Here is an 8,653-nt window from a genome sequence, read left to right as displayed (position 1 = left end):
AAAAAAAAAAAAAAAAAAAAAAAAAAAGGTTTCGTTGTCTTTAATACCTTCAAGCAACCTTAAAAAATTTTGTCCAGTTTCTTTAGGTATTCTCAACTGGAAAGTTGGCTCAAATTACTTATCATTACCAGAATTAGATGTTTTCAAAGCTTTTAGTTTATTGTGTTTATCTTATTAATATGAGTGCTCATGAGAAAAACTTGGTTTTGAATAGCAGGATACATGTTGATATATGTTTTTGAGTTGAGTATCAGATTAGTCCCTTCTTAAGTGAGAATTTTTGAATTGGTTTTCCCTAGAAAAAATATTCTGTTTGAGATGATCTCTCTCCCAAACTAAAATAAACTATGTTTTTTACCCTACCAGTAAAACTTGTAAGCTACCTAAAGCTGTAATCTTGACTTCCTTTTTTAGAGTATTGCCTTAAGAAGAACTCTAGACAGATTAGTTGACACCCTTTTAATTACTGCCCAATCACTTTGGGGATAGTAGTTGATCATTGAATTTGCATCTGCTGTATTTCCTTTGGAGATCATTCTATGTATATTATAATCTTGACATTGGTACATTAAAATTTAATTTTCAGTTTTTCATAATTAAGCTCATAATATATAACAGAAAATAATTTGTGATTTTGCTGAGACATGAACTTGACTCATGTGCTCTTTGAGGCTGGTGTGGTGCTTGAGGAAAGTCACCTCTTAGCCAGTGACTGGGCAAGCTGGCTACCTAGACCTCTCCTCTCACTCAGATACACTATGCAGATTTGTGCTTCTCTATAATGATATTTTAAAGTGTAAGAATAGTGAAAAGTTCCAGGAACTATCTAATCTAAATGTCAAGAGCCTAGTGTGTTTCATTTTAATTAGTAAAGAGAATGTGGTTTCCTCACTTAAGTTTTAAAATCGTACCACAGCTTTTGCAGACAAACAGTTGGAACATTGGATAGCAAAAACATCTTGAAGAAATGAGCCTGTAACTGAAAATTGTATGAGAAACTCTATCCTAATCAGCTTTGAAAGCCAACCACGTTAGACCATTTGTAAACACATGCATCTTTATGTAGAAACATCTTGGCATTCTCTCTCTAATATATGAAAGTAAGAGGAAAGTGACTTCCTATCATTCAAAACAGGCATATTGAGATTTAGAAGGCAAAGTAAATTCTGATCTTGGGCACTAATAGTTAAATTATTTAAATAGATTTTGATAAGTTAGTTAAAAAAGCTCTTTACTAGTACAGTATTGTAAAACTGTTACCAAAGTATTGAGCCATTTAATCTAATTTTCTTCTTTCTTGTGTAATTTCTGAGATTGTATAGATGCTTAATAAAAATCTTAGGGAATAGGGGTTTAGGGTTCATTGAATTTTCCGATTAACTGGTGCTCAAGCTTATAATATTTTTATATTGATGGAAATAAAAAAAATTGCATCCACTTGACTAACTTAGTAAAATAAACTGAATGTAATTGAATTTCCTCTTTTGATTGTGACACTTACAATAAATGATTCATAGTGGTCATTCAGAGCACCAGAGTCTCCTGTGTTGTTTAGAAAACTGAACTCAGTGGAAATAATTTCCTCAAATTGTGTGATATTAGTGTGTCTCTTGTAATTTCACTTTGTCCTTTAGAGTTGTAGATCAGAGAGTGTAATGGCATGCAAATAATGGTTAATAGAGATAGGACATCCATGTATTGGGAATAAAGTTATTTATATTAATTTGGGGAGGTAAAATATTCACTTTTAGACAAGAACAAAATAATGAAGTTAAAATATTTAATTGTATCTGAAACATAATTTACATCATTTGATATTAGTGTAAATTTGGTGGCATTTTTGGCTTGTTAAATGATTGATGCTTAATAGGTAATTGGAGAAGCTATGGCAGCAATTTCCTGTAATAGCTTACAAGCTGTGTCTAATTTCTCCTTGGGGGAGAATTTCAATTGTGCATTGGTCCCCAAATATGGACAAATTTGGCTGCCAGTTCTTTCTCAAATTTGATATTCACTTTTCTAGTGAGCTTGCAGTTTTCACGTGTTTATCACAATTAATATTTTTTTCTTCAACTTTTATTTTAAGTTCTAGGGTACATGAATCACATTTATTTTTTATGTGAAGAAATAACAAAATCCTATGATATTTTGTAGCCAGGAATTAACGTCTAGGTTTTAGAAAAATTAACGGCAAACCTAAAAGCAAATCTCTTTGCTAGAAGTCTCTGAGTTCAGCTTTCAGTGCTAACAATCATCAGCATCATAATTATTCAATAAAGAGCTGTTGGGAGCCTGCTGTTCTGCTGTGTGTCAGGCACAAGGACGAGCAGCCTTTATGCATACATTGTGGAGCATGGTCAACAGGGCTCTGGATCTCACAAGTTTATGTTACATAATCAATGATACCATTTTCTACATGTATACGTACATACACACAGGATTTCTATATTTCAAAAGCTTTTAGCATCTTACTTGATCCTCAGGAGATAAAACGTTTTTAACTTGAAGTTTAGAAATTTGCTAAGGTTCTTCATTATGTTACTGCTGTGGTGTTCAGTGTTGTGTTGTGAGTTTTCTAGTCACTCAAAAGATTACTAATTTTCCTACCCTGTGTGACACACAGGAGATATCTAAGGTGACAGTGGGGGCTTTTTTTGTTTTCTTGTTTTTGTTCAGTATAGTGGCTAAGAACACAAATATTGGACACTGTCCTAGTTCTCTCAAATTTTGAATGAATTATTTAGCCCTTTGGAGCCTTAGCTTCTTCACCAATAAAATAGGTAAAATGGGGGGTACTAAGATTTAACTCATAAGACTGTGAGAATTTATCAGTGATGACCCTTGTTGTTCTGATATTCTGATATTTCTTGTGCTGCTTACCAGATTACTTTGCCTCTGAACTGACCAGTTCAGGAGCTGTTTCATCAGCAGAAAAATGTGTGGTCAAAACCACTCTTCCCTGCACAATCTAACTTCGTTAGCACAGAATATTTTTTAAAAATAATATTGTATTTAACAGAAGGAAAATTTTAAGGTTCAGTGAAAAACCAGCCAACCAAATTATTTCTGTTCAGGGATTCCAAAGTGGTAAAGAATTAAGGTCTTGGATACAAAGATGGTAAGAAATTACAGTTATCCCCCATTATATCAATTCTACTGGTTTCCAAAACAAGAAATAGGTTGAACTATCTACCTGAAACAGTAATTGCGGAATCCTTCTGATATTTTTCAGATTGTCCACTTGAAACTTATGCCTGATTCTCCCCCAACCTTCCTTAATCTGGTGCTCATCTTGTTTTATACCCTATATTCTGTCCTGTGTATGACCTCACACATGCGTCTTTGGCCTTTGGTTTGTTTGTTTTTGCCGATGGTGTCCCTGTCCTTGTCTTTGGCTTCCCTCCCTCCTTTTTCACTATGTGATCCTCAGTTGAATCCACAGCATGAGCTTTTTTTAGCACTAGCCCAGGGCTTCTCAAACCTTAGGCACACAAATCACCTTGCCGTCTTGTTAAAATTAGATTCTGATTCAGTAGGTGTGGAGTAGAGCCTGAGATTCTGTATTTCTAACAAGTTTCCAGGAGCTGCTGATGCCATTGGTTCTGGGACCACACTTCCACTAGCAAGACTCACTTCAGCTAGTGTACTGGTTCTCATCACCCACTGCAACCCAGTCTTAGCCCCTAATTCTAGCCACGCTGACTAGTCACAAACTGCTTCTGCTTATGGGAAAGTCTGTTGAATGTGTTTCTGATGCTATAAAAATCAAACTGAATCCACCTTATATGACTTTCAAGGGGACAGAGGAAGGACAATCTTTGAAGTCTTAGTCTACTGTGGAACTATCAGATCATTAAAAGTTACAGCTTTTATGACTTTTATGCAAATATAACTACAGTTCTTTAGCAACTGGCCATATATCTTAGAAATCAAATACATTACTATTCATTTAAAATATACTAAGATAGAAGGATGAAAATTTTGTTCCTAGCCATTCTATTAGACCTGAATAATATAGCCAAGATGGAATTGCAGCTGTTGCAGGCCCACACTCATTGAAAAGACTGAGCATCTGAACCAAAAGAAACCTGTAACGCTCATGAGATTTCTGAGCATGCCTGTTTCCCTGTTGATGGTCATAGGAGGAAATGCATGCATTTGGAAATGTCATTGAGGTTGGAATCATGTTTTTCTTTTTCAAAATTACTTCCGTGAAAGAAAGAAATAATAATGTTTTGGGGACTGTAAAAGTTGTATTTATTGATTTTGGAGTCAACTTTCTATCGGCCCAAGTTATCACAGACAATGCTAGGCTTTTGAGTGCCCAGTGTCCACTTACTTTCTCATTTAGGTAGGATGACTATTTTTGTTCTGAATTGCCATACTGCAATGAGGTAGTTTGTGTGTAGATTCAGATGTTAATATTTCATGAATTCACAAATATTCCATGTCATTGCCCCAATTTATGCCACCTTGTGGTTCAAGTTTATATATTATGATACAACATAAAAGGACAAATAATTTAGGGGAAAATCTTATCTTTTTTGACCTTCACAGAAAAATGTAATATACATGTAAGCAACAGAAGTGCAACCAAGGCTTTAATTCTGCTTCATTTGTAACGGTTATTTTTCCACAAGCAGATTGCATTGTATATATGTTACCGTCTGATCCAAGTTGTGCTTCCAGGACTGTCATTTATTTGCTAGGTATTAAGTTTGCAAGAAAGCAATATAAAGCTGCTCTCAACCATTAGCTGGGGGAGAAAAAGCTGTGTGTTTTACATCAGTGAATTTGGAAAGGGCAATATATTTAGTTACCTGTATGTGAGGTGATTATACAATTGCTCTGTGTCTTTTTATGTAGTGATCAATCGAGAAGGCTTTAAAAGCTTATTTGAATTTATGACTGTTGCCTGGCCCTCATCTGGCTTTATATTAAGCAAGGTAAACAGGGTGAATTCACCCATGTGGGCTCACTGTTTGACAGCTTACTGGGGCTTACACTCATTGTTGCAGGCTCTGCAGTCACTCCGCATGAAAATGCTCATTAACAACATGACAAAGGCTTAGCTGTCCTCCAGGAACTTCTTCCTAATCAATGCCTTTGTGGCTGATCTCTTTAGAGCTCCACAGCCTGCAGACTAGAACATGCTCAGCAACCAGATTCCGGGTCACAGGCACAGTAATTTGCAATGACATTCTGAACATGTCTGGTGAAGGGGTCAGCCTCCAGGGCTGTATGCAGCTAAAAGTTATTCAACAAATTAGTCTGAAGCATTGAGTTTTCTTTTTTCCTCTTATCTTATTCTAGAAAAGATATCAGACCCCCAAAACAAATATTTTTTATTTTACCCATGAGGAATGATATTAGTGTTTCATGTAAAAAAAGAATATAAATAAGGTTGTCCTTTCTGTAGCCAAAAGCAAGAAGCACTAAGCATGCTTCTGTCCATTTACTTAAGATATAGACTGAATCAACAAAGTCTTATGCAACAGGATCTTACAGCCTTTAAACCCTAATATATAGGTCTCTATTTAGAGCCCATGGTTCAGATATATAATAACTATAGGAATTATAAAGTTAAGTTATAAAGCCCCCTTTGTGTCACTATTCTAAATAAGAGACATTCATGTAGCATCTCTGAACTAGAAAGATAAGTTAAACCCTGCTTGAAAGTAGGTTAAAAATCTTCTGAACAAAAAAGTAAAATTTCCTGGGCTGTAAGATCCATATGCATTCTAAAATCGAATCTCAAATTATTCTATCTGGAATTATTCAAATTTTAAAACAATCATAAATGGTAAATGATACTTAGCTTACTTTACATTTGAGGAGGCCTAGCTACACAGCTAGTAAGACTACATAGCTAGTAAGCAAGGAAGTTATTCTATCAATAATAAGTGATTATTTTGAAACTTTTATTGATTTATGTTCTATCAATTTTTTCTTTAATGGCAGATATAATTTTTTTTGCAGATTTTCTCTTTCTTATAGGAAGTAGATGACCTTTGTGACTTGATTCTAATTTGTGAGAGGATGTGAGCTAGTTCCTCTTTGTGAGGATTTTTGTTGTATTTGCAATTCCGGCGTTTCTTCACGATAGCAATCTAGGCTGGTTTGGGGAAGAAGGAGAAGACCTGGGATATCCTTTAAGAACACTTGTCAAGTGCTTTTTTTTTTTTTTTTTTTTTTTTTTTTTTGCTTTTACCACCTTTTCCATTCCAGAAAGATGTGTCATGAGAAGTAAAGAATTAAGAGTTTTCAACTGGCCCGAGGAGAAGGAACAGTCTCATTTACTGTGCTATATGGCATCATAAATCAGCAAGAATAATGCCGGTGTGACTGTAATCTGGTATTAATTTGGACACTAAAAACTTAATGCTTTCCTGGCTAACCCTCAGAAATGCTGAAGGACAATCTGGAACGATGTCACTGGCGCACTCTGAGTCCCTCTGGAGGTGCGTGTTTGGGAATTTGGAGAGTCCCTCTGCAGGTGGGTTGTGTTAGGTTTATGGATGATTACAAATGCCATCAATGAGTAATCCAAGGGCTAGGAAAATGGTGCATTGAGTGTCTTCAACCGTTCATCCTTCATTTTTCTTAATGCTGAATCAAGTCTCTGTTCCACTCAGGTATATAAAAAATCCTGAAAGCAAGAATGCTGAAATATTTATGAAAAATATAGGTTTATACTTTTCTTTATGGATGGATACATTAACATTATTTGCTAAAAGAACCAAATCAACATTCTTTTCTGCCACCTCATTTTTTCAGACTTGCCCTGTGGGTGACTATTCCTGTCTGGATTATGTATTCTGGACTATGTACGTAAGACTCAATACAGACTTACCCTGAGTCTTGTCTATTCTTCTCATTGACTAAACTGATGCTATCAAGAGTGACATACTAATCCTATGAGGAAAATGTTTTGTAGAAGAACTGACACTAATAGAATCTGTATAGTTTGATAAGAGAGCAGACACATGTAAAATTAGTTTTGGCTGAGCCCATAAGAAGAAGTTTCAAGTACCCTCACATTTCAAAGTGAGGCGCTAGACCCCCAGGACAGGGCTTATAAAGAAAGTGGTAAGAATCATGGCTACTCTCATCTGGAGCAGGGTGTGTGTGTGTGTGTGTGTGTGTGTGACACACACACACACACAGTTAGAGAGCATGCAAGTGTTATCACCTTGAGACACAAGATGGCTACCCAGAGTCTGATCCCTGATCCATCTGGGGGAGGGAAGGGAATTTTGAGGGACTTATGACACCCCAGTTAGAAGGAATTTGAGTGGAGGTCTACTGCCCAAGATTATGGACGAAAGGGGAACTCCCTCCTGTCCAGAGGGAGGGTGAATACTTACATCAGGGAACTGTAGGGGAGACATTTCCAGGGATAGAGGTGGTTGTGGTTCTGAAGACTCCCTAGAGGTGCCCAGGAGAGAGAGAACTTAAAGTAACTTAAGTAGGGCCAGTAGAAGACAATGCCAGATGACATTGGTGCCAGTCTTGGAAGATTTTTTCTATTTATTCATTTTTGTTTCCTTTCCTCCACAGCCATAGGAAGATCTGGAAGCTACAGCTGTGGGGGGAGAATGGAAAGAATGGTTATGGGGGATGAGGAACTAATAAACAAAGAAACAGCCTATCTGTGCCTCCCTTTCCTGTTGTAAGATTCCTGCCTGCAGCAGGCCTAAATTGGGCAGAGATATTTTACGTGTATCTGGCAAACAGAGTGAAGGCCAAAGTGATTGAAGACACATTGGGGAAGTTAAGAATGGTGTGAGGTGGGGTGAGAGAGGTTAGTAGGGGCACATCACGTAGAGCTTCATAAGCTAGAGTAAGGCAGGGAAACATCTGAAGGTTCTAAGCAAGGAAGAAATATTTATGAAATTATCTCACTGATGTGGAGAATGGATTGAAGGAAAGCAAGAATGGAAACAAGGAGACCAATTCAAAAATATTGCAAAGTCTCCAGATTGAAGATAACCATGACTTGGATGAGATTAGTAGGGATAGAAATAGAGGGAAGTAGTTGGATTCTGGATGTCATTTGGAAGTAGTCAGTAACCTTAATGATGCTTTGATGTGGAGGTAAGGGAAAATGTTCTCAAGGTTGTGTCCTAGAATTTTTGCTGGAACAACCAGGTTGATGTTGCTACTGTCCATCAGTCCACCACTAAGGAGACTGGTTTTGCTTCTACCATAACAGAGTTACAATGAAAAACTGATCAAGGTTAAAAAGAAGATTTTCATTGGTACTCTCACCAGAACTGTCATAAAATCAACATCTGACCTCAGAGAGGTGGTAGTGTTAATTCCTTCACTGGCAGCAGTTTTGGCTGCAATGGTTACTGAATTGGTGGCATTTAACAAGGGTATTTGTGACACTGGGACAGTAGTGTGGATTATAACAGTGGCAGAGTCACTGGAGAAACTCTAGTGTTAGACATCAGAAATGGTATGAACATTGACATCATTTTTGATGCCTGCAAGAGTAACTGAAAGAGCAGTGTCTATGGCTGACATGAGCTGTGACAGTGGTCACAAGGCAGCATAGCTACCACTTTTGATGTTGGTTACAAAACACATAAACAATAGAAACCTAAAGCAGGAAGGCAAGAAAATGATGGTAGCCAAGAGAAATAAT

The 8,653-nt window shown here is 36.8% G+C and overlaps 1 long non-coding RNA gene across 2 annotated transcripts in view; it reads left to right on the top strand.

Annotated features, from left to right (window-relative positions):
• Positions 1-7,649, top strand: part of LOC108529740 (uncharacterized) — a 148,937-nt gene extending 141,288 nt beyond the window's left edge. For both annotated transcript variants that reach the window (XR_001885658.1, XR_001885657.1), the window contains 2 exons: positions 6,229-6,496; positions 7,561-7,649. This is a non-coding gene — a long non-coding RNA (uncharacterized LOC108529740). The remainder of the gene's footprint in view (positions 1-6,228; positions 6,497-7,560) is intronic.
• The last annotated feature ends 1,004 nt before the right edge of the window (positions 7,650-8,653 follow it).

Source organism: Rhinopithecus bieti, unplaced genomic scaffold (assembly GCF_001698545.2).
Source record: "Rhinopithecus bieti isolate Rb0 unplaced genomic scaffold, ASM169854v2 scaffold_6792, whole genome shotgun sequence".
NCBI lineage: Eukaryota > Metazoa > Chordata > Mammalia > Primates > Cercopithecidae > Rhinopithecus > Rhinopithecus bieti.
The sequence above is the reverse complement of the archived record's forward strand: the minus strand, read 5'-3'. Positions and strand labels throughout refer to the sequence as shown.